Raw genomic sequence first — 17,608 nt, 5'->3', positions numbered from 1 at the left:
TGCATAGGGAAATGGCCTCATAGCAAGGCTAATGCATTAAGTTTGATCCACCCATCTCCACTATATGCCAAGGAGCTGGACAATAGTTAGGGAACTCTATTTGTACAACTTAGAGATATACTGATTGCCTTTTCTTCTAGGTGTCAGATCAACTAAACAGTTTTTCTTCAGACACAGTTCAACATTAAGAGTGCAGGTTGCAGTTTAAAAAAGAAAAAAAAGGGGCGCCTGGGTGGCTCAGTTGGTTAAGCATCCGACTCTTGATCTCACGAGTTCAAGCCCTGCATTGGGCTCCACGCTGGGTGTGGAACCTACTTAAAAAACAAAACAAAACACAACAAAACAAAACACACTTATATTGTGAAAAATTTTTGACTTACAAGAAAGTTACACAAAATAGTACAGAGTTTCTGGTGTCTGGAATGTTAAATCACAACTGTTCATCCAAAAATGTCTCTCCACATAACCCTGAAGTGAGAAGTAGAATCAGCAGCATTATTTCAAGGAAAAAGGAAGACAGAAAGATGATTTTACCACAGCAAGAGCTCAGAAGGCATATAAGAATGGCATGAGTCTGCTGAAGTACGTTAATAAGGCTGGTACTATGGGCTTCTCATCAAAGTCTGCGCCTCTGTGTTGAGTTTTAAAGGTTTAGGAGGATCCTATCTGGGAGGCTCCTGGGTGGCTCAGTGGGTTAAGCATCTGACTTGATTTCAACTCAAGTCACGATCTCAGGGTTCTGAGATCAGCCCCGCATCGAGCCCAGCGTGGAGGCTGCTTAAGAATTTTCTCTCTCTCCCTCTTCCTCTGCCCCTCCCCCACCTATAAGCATACAAAGAATCCACCACACAATCCTACAGAAAACCATGAAGTAGAGTGGGGTTTCAGTATAATCAGAGTTAGATAGTGGACAAAAAGTCAGACATGCCCCCACCTGCCTAGAACTTACATTACAGCTGAACAAAGACATTAAAGTGTAGTTACAATTATGGAAATTACAAAAGAGGAAATATGGGATACGGGAACGTAGAGCAGAGGGAACCTAATGTAGTCTGAGGAAGAAAGCCTCCCTGAAAAAGAGGTAAATAGGAATGAAACAGGTGAAGACAGAAAAGAATATACCAGAGATAATGAAACAGAACATACAAAAGGAAACAAGCTCAGTATTTTGGAAAAATTAGAGAGATCCAGTAAGACAAAGTATTAAGCACCAAAAATAAGACATGAAGCGAGGCAAGCAAAAGCCAGATCAAATACAACCCTGAGAACCATTTTAAGGAATTTACCTTAAAGTGAGTGGAAAGCCACAAAAGGAATATGAAAAGGTTTGGGGGGGATAGTGACATGAGTATATCTGCTGTTTAAAAAAAAAAAAAAAAAAATCCTTCTGCCCGTAGCAAAGAAGGAAACTGTATGAATGGTGGAAGGTGGGGAGGCAAGGTGAAGGCTGGAAGACCCCCTGGGAGGTTGTTTCAGCAGTCCAATAAGGAGACTGGACCAACTAAGAGACAGAATCCACAGGATTGGATGAATATTGGGGAGAGGTGTGAGGGAGAGGGAGAAGTCAAGATAATTTGCCGGTTTGGGGCTTGAGTGATGACAGCAACCTTTAGATAGAATGGGAACACTGGTTTAGGGAGAAAGAAGATACATTTAGTTTTCAAATATCCAAACAGGAAGTAGGCATACATATCTGGAATAGAGGAGAGAGGTGTCATGAAGAGAGTAATTAACATCCTGGGAGTAACAGATAAAAACATCAAAGGAGTGTGGCTAGGAAAACCTCAACAACGACTTTACATATTAAAAGGAAGTTTAACTCTGGCTTCTGATTTTAGAGATTACTAATCCCCTGAGAGAAATAAATAAAAGAATTTAATGTGATAAAATTGGCATTTCTAGTCATAAAAAATTAATTATTTAAAATTATGTTGGAACTGTTGCTTAACTACCTGGAAAAAACACTTAGTGAGATTCCTACCTCACACCATACACCAAAATAAATCTAAACTGGTTAAAGGGTTAAATACAAAAAATGAAACCACAGGGGCGCCTGGGTGGCTCAGTCGTTGGGCGTCTGCCTTCGGCTCAGGTCATGATCTCAGGGTCCTGGGATCAAGCCCCGCGTCGGGCTCCCTGCTCAGCGGGAAGCCTGCTTCTCCCTCTCCCACTCCCCCTGCTTGTGTTCCCTCTCTCGCTGTGTCTCTCTCTGTCAAATAAATAAATAAAATATTTTTTTTAATTTTTTTATTGTTATGTTAATCCCCATACATTACATCATTAGTTTTAGATATAGTGTTCCATGATTCATTGTTTGTGCATAACACCCAGTGCTCCATGCAGAATGTGCCCTCCTCAATACCCATCACCAGGCTAACCCATCCTCCCACCCCCCAATAAAATACTTTTTTAAAAAATGAAACCACAAAATAAAATATTAAGAAATGATTGACTTTAGGGTTAGGATTGGCTTTTCTAAGCAATATGCAAAAAACACAAACCACAAAGGAGAAAACTGGATAAAAGTTCTGATCACAGAAAAGCAACAATCTCTCTATCCAAAATACAAATAAAATTAAATGACAATCTAAGAAAAGTATTTTTTATTGGGGCGCCTGGGTGGCTCAGTCATTAAGCGTCTGCCTCCGGCTTGGGTCATGATCCCAGGGTCCTGGGATTGGGCCCTGCATCAGGCTCCCTGCTCAGTGGGAAGCCTGCTTCTCCCTCTCCCGCTTCCCCTGCTTGTGTTCCCTCTCTCGCTGTGTCTCTCACTGTCAAATAAATAAAAATTTAAAAAATAAAAAAAGTATTTTTTTATTTATACATCAAGGAGTACGTAGATGAACCTAAAGACTTCTTATTAGAGTAAGGAAAAAAGATGAATTCATAAAAAAATAAGAAATACAACATATAGAGCAAAAATTACAAAAGGCCAATAAACATATCAAACAAAGTACCATCTTGGTGGTAATCAAAGAAATGGAAACCAAAAGAATAAAGAATCTATTTTTATATCAAATTGGAGATTTTCGGGGCACCTGGGTGGCTCAGTTGGTTAAGCGGCTGCCTTCAGCTCAGGTCATGATCCCAGGGTCCTGGGATCGAGCCCTGTGTCGGGCTCCCTGCTTGGTGGGAAGCCTGCTTCTCCCTCTCCCACTCCCCCTGCTTGTGTTCTTTCTCTAGCTGTCTCTCTCTCTCTGTCAGTTAAATAAATAAATAAAATCTTAAAAAACAAAACAAAACAAAAAAAAAACAAATTGGAGATTTTCTTTTAAGTGTTAAAAGTCAAGACTGGCAAAGGTATGGGGAAAGAGAGCTTCTCATACACAAGCAGTGGGAATGTAAACTAGTATCATCCTTCTAGAGATAATCTGGCAATATACATCAGGTTTTAAAGTTGTAAGTTGAGTTGCAGTTGGAATACTGGGATCATCATTTTGTGAGTACAGGAACTCAGAAAAGAATACTAAGTATATACAACACCTACAGGGTATCTCAGAAGATTCTCAAAGTCATCAGGATGCCTATAAAATGCCTATATTCTTTGATCTAGTAATTCTATTAGAACTTTCTCATAAAGAAGTAACATCTCAGGGCACCTGGGTAGCTCAGTCAGTTAAGCATCTGACTTTTGATCTCAGCTCAGATCTTGATCTCAGGGTCGTGAGTACAAGCCCCAAATTGGGCTCCATGCTGGGTGTGGAGCCTACTTTTAAAAAAAAAAAGTAACTTCCCAAAGAAGAAAAAAGCTGAACTCTTTTGTTACCTGTAAAAAAAAGACCCTGCAATGTTATTGGGAAACACAATCTTTCTACCAATGGACACTGAGGCTTAGCAAATTATGGTACTTCCTCTTGGTGGAAATTATATAGACATTAAGATAATTAAAAATGAAAATATGTGATCATTTGGAAAAATACTTATACTCAATGTAAATGAAAAAAATGGAGGATATTAAAATTTAAAGTACATCATAACATCGCATATGTATGTTAAAACATGCTTTCTTTTTTAAAAACTAACTCTAATCTTAAGAATATGTAATATGGTTAACATAAGAATATGTTAACCATGACCATCTCTGGAGAATAGGATTATGGTAAACTTTTGTGTTAGGGCCTATTTTTCTGTAATGTTTCAAAGTTTTCCTGTAGGAATAAATAGCTTCTGTAATCAGAGAAAAAAAAATGAAAAAATACGATCAGAGATGGGCACAGAAATGTATGTACAAAGATCACACTGTTACTATAATTGTAAAACAAGCAAATAAACATTGATGGCAAATCGATAGATTTTGTAACTATTAAAAATCATGTTTTCAAAAGACATTCATTAGAAAATACAGAATGTTGAAATAGAATACAAAATCAAAAATCAAAAACACAAGAAACAACAAGTGTTGAAAATGATGTGGAGGAAAAGGAACACTTGTGCACTGTTGGTGGGAATGCAAACTGATGCCGTCACTGTGGAAAACAGTGTGAAAACAGTGTGGAGGTTCCTCAAACTTTTATTTTAGTTAAAAATAGAACTATCCTACCACCCAATAATCACATTACTGGGTATTTACCAAAAAAATACAAAAACACGAATTCAAAGGGATTCGTGCGCCCCTATGTTTATTGTAGCAGTATTTACAATAATCAAATTATGGAAACAGCCTGGGTCCACCAATAGATAAATGGATAAAGTACATGTGGTATATATACACAATGAAATATTATTCAGCCATAAAAAAGAATGAAATCTTGCATTTGCAAAAACACGGATGGAGCTAGAAAGTATAATGTTAAGTGAAATAAGTCAGAGAGAGACGAACACCATATGGTTGCACTCATATGTGGGATTTAAGAAACAAAACAAACAAGCAAAAACAAAAAAGAGATAAAGCAAGAAACAGACTCTTAACTACAGAGAACAAACTGATGGTTACCAAAGGGGAGGGAGGAGGGGGGATGGGTGAAATAGGTGATGGGAATTGGAGTGTTCACCTGTGAAGAGCACTGAGTCATGTATAGAATTGTTGTCACTACATTGTACACCTGACACTAATATAACACTGTATGTTAACAATACTGGAATTAAAATTAAAAGCTTTTAAAAAAGGAACAAGTGAAAATTACATAAATTTGATTTTGGAAAAATTATTTAAATGCCTGCTTGATTTTGATGTAAATTCTGGTTAAGATTCACTCTGCTGGTCTCCTAGGTATCATGAAGTCAAGGGGCTTATCTGTCTTGTTCACAAAATTCCCAGCGCTATCACAATGTCTGGTTCTCGGGGCGCCTGGGTGGCTCAATCGTTAAGCGTCTGCCTTCGGCTCAGGTCATGATCCCAGGGTCCTGGGATCGAGCCCCACATCGGGCTCCCTGCTCCGCGGGGGGCCTGCTTCTCCCTCTCCCACTCCCCCTGCTTGTGTTCCCTCTCTCGCTGTGTCTCTCTCTCAAACAAATAAATAAAATCTTTAAAAAAAAAAAAAAAAAAACAACGTCTGGTTCTCAATGATTACAGAGTAAGATGATTACTGCTCTGGGATGGGGTGAGGCTGGGGCAGAGGAGAGGAATCTGGCAACTTCACAAACTTTTGTGTATGGGCACTGGAGAACTTTCTAGTCAATGAATCTGCAGAGAAATGAAGCACATAATTCTCAGGGCTCCTGCCTTAGCTCACGAATGAAACTAATAATCTAAAATTCCCAAAGGCACATCTTTTAACTCTGCTACAGTAAAGGCTCACGTACATATTAACAGCTCTCAAAATCCTGGATCTCACTAGCTAATTGGAACAATCTGGCTTGATATGTAGATGTAATGGTTGTTAAATAAGAGCTATACTCTGGAAGAACAGACCTTAAAAAGATCATTTTGGTGAGCTGCACAACTAACCCTCAGCCTTGCAGCGTGAGGCAACAGGATGAATGTATATATTTGGGTCTTTCACATCTTTAATACAAGAGGTAGTTTTGTGGGAGAATTTGCTTCTTTAAACATCCTTTTTATGAATGAATTACACCTTTTCCTTCTCAGGACTTAGAGTTCCTTACCCTTTGTTTTCAAAGAATATCCATGAGAAAATACAGTATGTTAAAACAGAATACAAAACACGAAAATAAAAAATATGCATACATATACCAGCACTAAGTAAACATTCAATAAACAGGAACTATTGTTAATACGTGGATATATACAAAACACACACAAAGAACAGAAGAAATCCACCAAAATGTTAACACATTGATCCCTAGGTCATTTAATGGGTTACTTTCCTTTGTCCTTTATACTCATCTATATATTTCACTTTCCCTACAATAACCATGTATTACTTTTATAGTTAGAGAAATAATCATGTAAAAAATGACAGTCCTTGCTCACCAGTTTCAACAACCAAAAAGCCAGAAACAAAAGCAACAACGACAACAAAAATGCCAGATCCAATAAATATGGTATTGGCCTCTCATTCGCGTAAGATTAAAGTGGACTGAAATGGGAATCAGGAAATTGCTCTGTCACAGCCTTTGTGAATGGGCCTACATGACCAGCTATTTATCTGAAAAAGCTGACAAATTAGATAACATCCATGGGGGAGGGGGGGAGATAATATCCATGAGTCCTTTCAGCTTTAACATTCTGTGAATCCTTACCTAAACGGGTTAATTTAGTAAAGCATTTATAAAGATATCTGCCCCATGGCAGGCATTCCACAGGGGCCAGGCATTATTATGTTTGATACTAAAATCTACGGAGAAGAAAGGACGTATTGGTGACAAACCTCTCCTCCAACTGTGGATCATCTGAGCTGTCAGCAATTTATGTCAAACTGCAAACTTTTTCTGTAATGGGCTAGAAAATCAGTAATTTAGGTTTCATGGGCTATATGGTCTCTCTCTGTCACAACTATTCAACTTTGCCTCTGTAGTTTGAAGACAACTAGACAATATGTAAACAAATGAGCTTGGTTGTGTTTCAGTAAAACTTTTTTTTTTTTACAAGAACAGGTGATAGACCAAATTTGGCCTGTGGGCCATAGTGTACTGACCCCTAGTCTATAAATTCCCCAGAGAGGAAGGTACAGGTTTTTCCACCAACGCCTCGTGTAGAATAATCTGATTGTCAGTGATCTTAAGATGATAAAAGGATCTGTATGAATCCAGGTTTGCGGGAGAGATAGGCATTATGGTGAAGGGTAAAAGGAAAAAGGAAAGAAGCTTTTAATAGCTTAATCCTGTTAAGAATAACAAGGAGCTAGCTCTCTCCTCTTACCTTGTAAGCTTTCTCTTCCCTGCCACCTCCTTACCTCTCAATAATTAGCTAAAGGATTATGGGTAAGCCAGGTGGGATTTTTCACGAATTTGAAACCACAATTCCTTCAATAAGACCATACTCAAATGTACTCCTCTCTGAAGCCCTTCTTGGGCTTGTCAGTTGGCCAAAAGTAACATACTCATCCAGGCTGCAGGACACACTGGGTCTCTCTCTTCTGCAGCCTTGGGTCACTAAGTAGCAACGTGTCCTTAGTCATCTATCTATTCTCTCCATACCTCAATATCCTCATTAAAAACTACAGATAATACGTTGTTATGAGGGTTAAATAAATTAGCCCAACTGCTTCAAAGAGTGCTATTTAGCACTAAGTATAGTTTAAATTATCACCAAAAATCTGCTCACATGTATATCTTCCATCACTACCCTGGAAGCATCTCCCCTTTGGCAGGCTCCAACGTCACTCATTCTGTAGCCCCGCCCCTGAGTTCTGCGTACTATTTGGCAGGTTATGCACAGTAAAATTTTGTTGCAAGACATTAACGTTTCCATACGTGCTATCACATACATGCTGTCAACTGAACCTTGTAAAGAAAGGAAGGCAGGGACCACCAGACAGTCCAACTTTAGAGATCAAGCAACAGCCTCTGTATCCTCAGGAATTATATACTCAGACACTCGAGACTCGCCACCTAGTGAGCTTTATACTACTGCCGGTTCCTCGTACGACGGTCCCTAAAAAGGTTTCTGAGCTGCACGATTAACTGCGGGGGAGCAGCTGGTATCCAGACCGAGAACTCTGAGCCCCGGGACTTCGTTGCCGAACACGGGTCCTAGCTCTGGATCATCTATCCATCTATCCATCACGCAGTCATCACTCATACGTTCATTCACTCCACCATCTTCTTAGACGCCTGCTCTGTGCCGGGCCCGGTGCTGAGGCCGCTGGGAGTTCTGGGCCGCGCGCGCAGACGGCAGTCCGAGGGACAGCGGGGCCGGGGCAGGCTTCCTACACAAGCCTGCTGCCCAACGTCCCAGCCGAAGGCGCCCGGAGCCACCCCTTTCCCCTCCCTGAGGCCCCGCCCGCTCACCGTGAGGTCGGGGGACTCCCCGCGGGGTGGCGGCTACGGTCCCACAGGTGCGCGCGAGCAGGGGCACAGGCTTACCCCCCGACCCACACCCCCGGGCCGGAAAGGCAGCGGCGCGGCCGGTAGTGCGTCACCAGCGGCTCCTCGCCCCTCGTCTCGCGCATCCTTCTGCCGCTTCTCTAGGAAGCGGGAGGAGAGTCTCGATGGGGCCCTCGAAGAAGGCGATCCCGGGGGCCTGGTTTGCCTCCACACCCAGCCAAGTGCCTGAGGTCCCATTACCTTTGCCCGCAACAGAGGGACCACCTTATCCCTCAGGAAAACTGTAGACGGGGTCGTTAGGGTCGGAGAGAGTGCTGGGTAGGAGTCGGAATGGGCTGCCCCAGCAAGGCGCTAGTGTGTGTATTCCATCTGCTAAAAAATAGCCCCTGATTAAGACTCTTCAACGAGGGGCGCCTGGGTGGCTCAGTCGTTAAGCGTCTGCCTTCGGCTCAGGTCATGATCCCAGGGTCTTGGGATCGAGCCCCGCATCCGGCTCCCTGCTTGGTGGGAAGCCTGCTTCTCCCTCTCCCACTCCCCCTGCTTGTGTTCCCTCTCTCGCTGTCTCTCTCTGTCAAATAAATAAATAAAATCTTTAAAAAAAAAAAATCTTCAATGATCCACTATTTAGTGGGAATAATGGGCAGATTTCCGTTTTAGGCCCCCACACAGTGACCTCACCCGGAAATCTCTCTTATTCTGCTATTATTCACATTCTCTCTGTCATACGTGAATTCCTATTGGTCCCCTGAAATCTTGTCTGTTCTTTTTTTTTTTTTTTTTTTAAGATTGTATTTATTTATTTGACAGAGATACACAGCGAGAGAGGGAACACAAAAGAGAGAAGCAGGCTCTCCGCTGAGCAGGGAGCCCCATGCCGGGCTTGATCCCAGGACCCTGGGATCATGACCTGAGCCGAAAGCAGACGCTTAACGACTGAGCCACCCAGGCGCCCCTCTTGTCTGTTCTTGACACTGGATCTTTTTTCCAGGATTTGCCCTTCTGGAATATTCTCCCTCCCCTCTACCTACTATCTGCCACCCGGGCCATTCAGGTCATACTGGTTCTTCAAGACCCAGTGCCAATCTTTACTTGACCTTCACCAGTGTTTACACTCCACTATCACCCTTAATTAGCTGGCCTCCTAAATAGACACACTTGTCTACTTTCAAACATTATTAGAGAGATATACACGTAATATTCCTCCCAAAGGCAACTATGAAGGACCCAATTCATCTCTGTACAACTCTACACAGGCACGTGGAGCTATTACTTACCATCATATCCCAGTGTTTAGCAGTGTCTGGCAGAGAATGTATTCAATAAATATGTATTGAATCCACTAATCAAATTAAAAAGTAAAGTTCAGATATTTGCATTCTTGAGAAATTGAAGAATGTAAATGTCATAAATTACATCCAGAAAACAAGTCTCTGAATATCCAGAAGGAAGGACCATCTAGCTGGCATATTCCCGTCTGCTCACCTGTTTATATACCTGCTGTCTCCTTCAGTAGAATATAAGCTTTATGAAGATGAGGACCTTCTCTCTCTTACTCACACTAACAACATCTAGAACAGTGGCTGACGTATAGTAGGCACTCAATAGATATTTCGTGAATGACTGACTAAACCACCAGAATCAGAATTCTTTCTTGAGCTGAGCAATTACACTCTCATTACTGATCTGATCCATCTAGAGTTTCATCCCTAAACATAAATAGATCACTAAAAATCATGAAATTTTTGAGGAACACCAATTCAAGAGAAAGAGTTTCAAATTCATCATTACCAGATTCATAGGAGATATGATAGCTGGTTACAGTTTATGTTCCAACAACTTACATGAAGTAGTTACTCCAAGTAGATGTATATTTCTTGTATATGAGAGAGAAAACTGCTGGAAAATCCTCTTTCTTCCCCCAGATTACCTAAGGCATACACTCTAAATAGATAAATGTTACTTCCCTTTGGGAAATAGAAACTCCTGGTAAATCATATTTAACCACCCTTCAAAAGAGATTACGTGAGGAATATGCCATAAAGATGTCTTGTTTTTCTGTGCAAGATGCAACCACCAGTAGCATTCACAGTTGCTTACCCAATATCTATTTCTCCCTTTCCCCCTAACACTCTGTCCCAATTTACCATCAAGGAAAAAAGGCTAAGAGGGGTTGATACAACCAATATCACCCAGATTGTAAGTTAAAGAATCAGATCAGAAGGTTAGAACTTCAAACTCCAAACCCAGTGCCCTTTGCAGGTTACAGCAGACAATTCCCCCTTCCCTTTCCATGATTTAAGTTGTCCTTGTCTAGATCGTCTCCTTTTTTCCTTACACCATCTCTAAAGGGGCCAGAACTATATACCCAAATTTTAGATCCAACGATCACCATTTTAGCGAGGATAGCATGGCAAACACTACATGTTGCCCATAAAGTATCCATTCTCATACTGTTGCTTACTAACCAACCCAAATTTTTATTCAGGGTAGCACTGTGCCCAGATTTCTCAAGTTTCTTCTCAGCTAGAGCTAGCCATAAGACACAGTTCTGGCCTAAGAGATAAATATACAGGGCTCATTAGTGGAGCTTTCAGAACACCACTGTTTTCCTAATTAAAAAGAATGGACTGGGTTGGAAAATTTGTTTTTCTTTTGCACTTTTCCCTTCTTGGAACACAGTTTTGAGGCTGATGATGCAGCAGCCATCTTGTAACCATAAGATGCAAGTATGAAGATGCTAATCACATGTAAGAATGGCATGACTAAAGGAAAAGAAGAGCATGGTTTTTTAGTTACTACACCAGCCACAGACTGCCTCTCCTGGACACCTTACTGAGTGATAAAAAATTAACCTCTTTCGGACCATCTGCCCTAGTTGAGTTTTCTTTATATGCAGCCAAATACTTTCCCAACTGATTCACTTCTGCAAGGAGAATATATGAAAAGGTATGGTCTACGCACCTAAAAGTTTTTTCTCTAGGAAAGCTAAAACTACTAGTAATTCAGCTTTTCAATCCAACCAGGTTATAGGAAACATATAGTCTACAGAGATGAATTTCCTTTCTCTGTGGGATACAATGACTGAAAACTCAGGGGTTTTTGTTTTTTGTTTTCACCAAAGCAAGTAATATGAAGAACACACACACACACACACACACACACACTATATATATATGTGAGATGCCCTTACTAGTAACTCAGGTCTCCTTCCCAAGAGGACAACACAGAATATACAGCCAGTGCTAGATTTTAGAAGATCTTCTGAGGCACTAAGTATTAAAAGATATGGTGAGATACCCCCCAATCTCAACACACAATTTAAAAGTAATAACCATGGCTGGAGGAGGAGGAATTGGAGATTGGAGGAATAGTCAAAAGGTACAAATTTCCAGTTATAAATTAAATCAGTACTAGGGATATAATGCACAACATAATCACTGTAGCATCACATGTTGCTTCTCTCATACAAAGGTGGCAATCAACACCTAATCCGTGAAGACACTTTTCTAGACACTAAGATAATTCAATGAATGAAGGAGACACAATCCCTGGGACTCAGTTCCAGTCTGAGTCAGATAATTACTCTAGATATTATAAGTAGACGTATCCACAATACATTAGATGTGTCACCCTTGAGGCCTCCTTAGATATGGGTGAATCCTCTCATATTCTGACCACGATGATGGACGACAGGACCAATTAAAACAGGAGGAGAACTCCTGTCTCCACAGAGCAGGATGGGAGAATATAGGGGCTGTAGCTGGGGAGGGACTGGCAGAACCCTGGATCTCATGGATCTTTTGATTTCCATGGGAGGGCTGAGGTCTGGGGTCTTTCCCTGCATGAGGAAATGAATCAAAGAGAGCTATGAATGTGGTTCCAACCCCACACCCCAGGAAGCACAGTGCAGGCTGGGCTGAGTTTGTTCCTGAGAGATCCATCCCTTCCATAGGCCCATCTTGCTCTGGCTGCCCCTCTCCATCTCCTAACCTCCACAACTGGGGCCCAGAACAGAAGATAAGGTGAGCAGTCTGCTCACAAATCTACCTCAAACCTTAGCCTTGATGTCTGTGTGCATGGAGGATGGGGCAAGTTCTGCCATGACCATGGGGAGAAGAATGTCACTGGGAAGACCAGATGTCCACAGGTTCTCTGTCAGGCCTGATGAATAACCAAGCCTTCCACTGCAAGGACAGGCTCAGAGGAGTTGGAAGTGCACTGACTCTGTCCTCTGGAACCCATACTGATAAAAAGGTGCTGTAGGAGCCTAGTGAGGAGTGACAGGCCAGGCCTCTGACTCTGCCCCACACATGACTCTCCTCAGTGCCCTCCCTCCCATCTTGAGTACCTGGCTTGACCAGAATTTGTAGGATACCTAGCAGTCACTTCACCATCCATGTTTCAAGCTAAAGTTGGCCCCTATGCATGTCAATTTGCATAACTAAGACCTGAAGAACCGTACTTGCCTTATGGAACCTCTAGAGCCTACTGAGGCAGAATCACAGGGCAAAGGGGATTGTGATCCAGAAAGACTACCTGGAGTAGGATCATTCCTGTTTGGGGAAGGGCACATGGTAAGTCAGTTATATAGGTAAACCTTTCTCTTTATACTGCTCTAGCACCAGCTTCAGGGATCATTCCAGATGTAGAGCCAGAAAAGGGGTCTAATATGGAGCTAGACGTAGCTTGAGACCTGTTTCTACAATGACTCCCAAGTGAGAGCTAGTGTCACCTCCATCAGCTTCTCCAGAACCAGAGCAAGTGCTAACATCTACTTCAGGTCCTGAGATGGAGTCAGCTCAAATATCAGCTGTAGTGGGAATTCTATCTCTAGCTCCAAAAACAGAGACAGAGCCAGCTGCAGTCTCAGAGCCTTCCTGCCCCTGGCTTGTGACCGGGAAGAACCAGCTAAAGGGGAAGCCCGACCTCATGGACTTCCCTCCCAAGCTGGTGGCAGAGCAGTTGACTCTGATGGATGCAGTGAACAGCTGGGCTCTCAGGGAGGGGCTGGGGCAGGATTTCCTTCTGCCCTAAGCTTCCCCAGACCTGCCTTTCCTTGATTCAGACTCTTATGATCTGAGTCCAAATCTCAGCTCCACTGCTTACCAACTGTGTGACCTGGGCAACGTTTTTAAACCCGAAGCCTTTACTGTCCACTTGTGGACAGGAGAGATGGACACTAGTAGGACATACTATACAGAGTGGCTGTGCAGATTAAATGAGGCAGAACAGATAGAAAGGTGGGGGAGGGGAACTCACTGTGTGCAGCCGGGTCCATAGGGTCACCCACCCATTCTGCCCACCCAGCAGCCTCAGCACTTATGAGGCATCTGATGTGTACCTAACTATAAGGAAGACAAACAAACAAACCCATGATTGTAGCTGCCACAGTGGAATATGAATCTGAATGGGGGTAGGACCAGAGAGATGCTCAGGATGGGTGGAAGATACCCCTTTGGGAGGAGCTGACTTGAGCCACCTTCTAGAGTTTGACGTTAGTGAGGATGGTCAGGGTACAAATGTCTTTCTCCCTTCCCTGCCCGTTATGGGTCCTGGATCATCCTGTAGTGGTTGCCTACTATGAAAAGAGAGCTAAACCCAGGGACTCCCACAAGGCTCGGCCACACCCTCAGCTTCCTGAGCTCCAGCTCTGACCTGTGACCCCTGCCTGGGACACTAAGCTGGGGTATGGCAGAGCTGAATGACATTCCCCTTGTTCCCCAGGATCTGTTCAAGGTGGGGCCCACATCAGTGCTTGGGCCCCATCCGGTCCCACAAGAATAAGCCTGGCAATGAACACCTGGAACTCATAGTCCATGTCACCATAACCCAGTTCAACAGTGTGGCCGACTGCCTTGGCAACCCAAGCATGATGTCCCAGAACAGAGCCAAGGTGATGGAGCACTGGATAGAGGTGGCCAGTGTGTGCTATGGAAGACCTAGCTGAGTTGCTTTCCTGAGCCTTGGGAACTTCCTCTTCTCCTTTATCAACTCTCAAGATGTAAGTCTCTGGTCTAAGACCCTGCACTATTCCTAGGCTCTTCCTTCCAGGGGTATTCTGACCTTGATTTGCATGTCCCAGTGGTGGGATGCTCACTTCCTACCTGGCTCCTTCTTTGGGTTGAGCTAAAACCCTTCTACCTGGGAGTGTTACCCTTTGGGTCCTGAATAGGCCTTTCTGGGGTTCCCTGGGCATCCAGGAGAGATGATTTAAATTGAGGGGGACTGAAGCAAGAGCAAATAAGGCTTCAGCTCCCCACCGCACAGCTCATTCTCTTCCCATACTCAGGAGTGCCAAATCCTCAAGAACTTCTCCCTCATCCACCCTGGTCCTTCTACAGAGAGAGACCTGCTCACCTGGAAACTTTCTCTCACATCTTCAGACAGTGAATGGAGGCACTCTGCTGGGCAGAGCATGGCCTAAGGGGTTCTCCAGGGAGGTAACGCCTTTGACATGGCCTCAGTTCCAGCCCGGGGGCCAGAGACTCCAGTGGGGATGGGGTAGGCAGGTACCACTCAACCAGGCTGCCAAGACACCCCATCCCACTCCATCCGCAGCTTGGCCCAGGACACACATAAAGAGCTCAATGAACAGAACTCTTGTCAGTGGTAGGGCTGGGGGTAGGGTGAAGGCACCTGGGGCCTTTCCACTGTGGGTCCCTGAGCAAGACTGTGCCTCTTTGGGCCTCTGTATCCTCATCTGGGAAATAGAGGGATAATGTCTCCACAGAGTGGAGATGAGGCTGAAGAGAGGAAAGAAATGTGCTGAGTTTTCTGCTCTGCTCTACCTGGAGAGGTGAGGGCAATAACATGATGATAGCAGTATGACACTGAGTCCTCAGAGACCTTGTAAGATGGGTGGAGTTTTCACACTTCGCAGATGAAGAAACAGGCTCACAGAGGCCAGGCTTCAGGCCCAATGTCACACACGGAATGAGCGTGGGAGTTGCAATTGACCTAGAAGCAGAACATTCTGGAGGACAGAGAAGCATTGGTACCTGTGGAGCTCCCACCTCTCAGTTCAACCATTATTCTGACCCCCAAGTACTTATCTCCAGCCCTGATTTCTCCTGCCCTCACATCTGGGCTCTGTAGCATCTTCACATGAATGGTTATCATGGATAAAACCACACTTCTCTCCCTCTCCTCCTCTACCAGCTACTTCAAACTCCCCTGTGGATGTCCCCTCTCTCCTGGGTACCCAGGCTCAATGGTTCAGAATCATCCATGATCCATTTTTCTAGATTCAAGTGGTTATCTGGCCATGTTGACTCTAGCTCCAAATGGAGTGGGTTGAAGTGATGGGCAGAGGGAAAAGTAGAGATAGCAAGCACAGACCCAGTGAGTCTGTGATGGGCATGAGAACAAAGGCAGTAGCTGAGAAGAAGGGCAGATTACAGAGGGCTTCTGAGGGTAGAGGAGATTTGACAATGTTTCTAAACACAGATTGGGGAAAGATCTGGTAGAGGAGAGGCTGACCTTTAAGACAGAAAGGATTGTTGCTAGAAGCCTCAGTAGGATTCAGCAACACCCTATCTTACTGGTAGCATCAAATACTCTTTCAGTTAGAAATACTCCAAGTTACAAATCCTTTAGAATTTTATCCTATAGAGGGGTGCCTGGCTGGCTCAGTCAGAAGAGGGTGTGACTCTTCATCTCAGGGTCATGAGTTTGAGCCCCATGTTGGGTGTAGAGAATATTTAAATAAATATAACATTTTTTTAAAGATTTTATTTATTTATTTGACAGAGAGAGAGACAGCGAGAGAGGGAACACAAGCAGGTGGAGTGGGAGAGGGAGAAGCAGGCTTCCCGCTGAGCAGACGCTTAACGACTGAGCCACCCAGGCACCCCAATAAATATAACTTTTTTAAAAAGATTTTTAATAAATAAATCTTTAAAAATACATATAATAACCTTTTGAGGGAGAAAATCCCTTCCAAAAAAACTCTCCAGCCTGTTCAGATCCAAGTTTTGATTTACCATATCTATTCAAGAAGCAGATTTCTTTTCTTTTATACAAACATATAACACAGGAAGAGGGAGCATTGCTACATGGAGCAATTAATTCCTTTTACCATTTCTCTATAAAATCATTTTACTATTACACTGGATTTGATCATTTCTTTCATATTCATTCATCACTCCCTCCATGGCCTCTAGATGTTGTTAGCCCTGGAATAATTACTATCCCCCCACCCCACCCCCCCGGTTCAGAGGAAGCAGATGAAAGTGAAGCTATTCTGGATCACCCAAGAAGACATATTTTGAAAACATCTGCTCTATCGAGACAACTCAGCAGTAATAATGTTCCTAAGAGTGGTCAGTAACTGAACATAGAAAGTGTGTTTCCATCATGTCTCATTGCCCCCAATTCCTCAAAAGGTATCAGAACTGAAGGAGCTTCATGTAGGTTGTCTCCACTTCTTTCAAGAGCCCGTTGACCACCTCGGTCCTCAGTTGGTTGAGCGTCTGACTCTTGATTTCAACTCAGGTCATGATCTCAGGGTCGTGAGATCAAGCCCCGTGCCAGGCTCCCCACTCAGTGGGAAGTCTGCTCCACTCCTTCTCCCTCTCCTTCTGTCCCTCCCCCCATGCTGTGCTCTCTCTCTCTCTCTCTAATAAATAAATCTTTTTTTTTTAAAGAGCCTTATAAAGAGTTGTTTGACGCTGTATCATTTAAACTCACTGTGATGTTTCTAACAATGCCTCACGCTCAGGCTCTCTTATTTAGAAAGTCTTGGTGCAATTTATTCATTTAAATCAATTAACTCTCACCCCCAAAACCTTGAGACTTGAGGGGGCCCTGTGCTGAGGTCAGCAGCACCAACTGTGCAATCTTTCAGAACAGTAGCTGGAACTAGACTTTCTAGCTGCTAAATTCTGAAACCTACAACCCCTCCTCTTCCTTGCTTTTTGCACATACACACACCTCCATGCCTCCCCAGCAGGCATCCCTCCAAAACAATACATGACCCATTGCATCAGTATCTGGGATGAAGGAGACCCTTTATTTTTATTTTTTTTAAGATTTTATTCATTTATTTGAGAGAGAAGAGCATGAGATGGGGGAGGGCCAGAGGGAGAAGCAGACTCCCCACCGAGCAGGGAGCCCGACGTGAGACTCAATCCCAGGACTCCAGGATCATGACCTGAGCCGAAGTCAGACGCCCAACTGACTGAGCCACCCAGGCACCCAAGGGAGACCCTTTAAATGCTGC

General features: G+C 43.4%; 1 protein-coding gene across 3 annotated transcripts in view; it reads right to left on the bottom strand.

Moving 5' to 3' along the window:
* Positions 1-17,608, bottom strand: part of ZNF502 (zinc finger protein 502) — a 44,269-nt gene that overhangs the window by 15,888 nt on the left and 10,773 nt on the right. For 2 of the 3 annotated variants that reach the window (XM_032412551.1, XM_032412548.1), the window contains exon 1: positions 8,353-8,457. The exons of the other annotated variant lie outside the window; for it this stretch is intronic. The gene's annotated coding sequence lies outside the window, so the exon portion shown is untranslated. Of the gene's footprint in view, positions 1-8,352; positions 8,458-17,608 lie in introns of those variants that run through there. 3 annotated transcript variants of the gene reach the window in all.

Source organism: Phoca vitulina, unplaced genomic scaffold, assembly GCF_004348235.1.
Source record: "Phoca vitulina isolate PV1807 unplaced genomic scaffold, GSC_HSeal_1.0 scaffold13, whole genome shotgun sequence".
NCBI lineage: Eukaryota > Metazoa > Chordata > Mammalia > Carnivora > Phocidae > Phoca > Phoca vitulina.
Note: the sequence above shows the minus strand (reverse complement) of the source record. Positions and strands in the feature narration are given on the sequence as shown.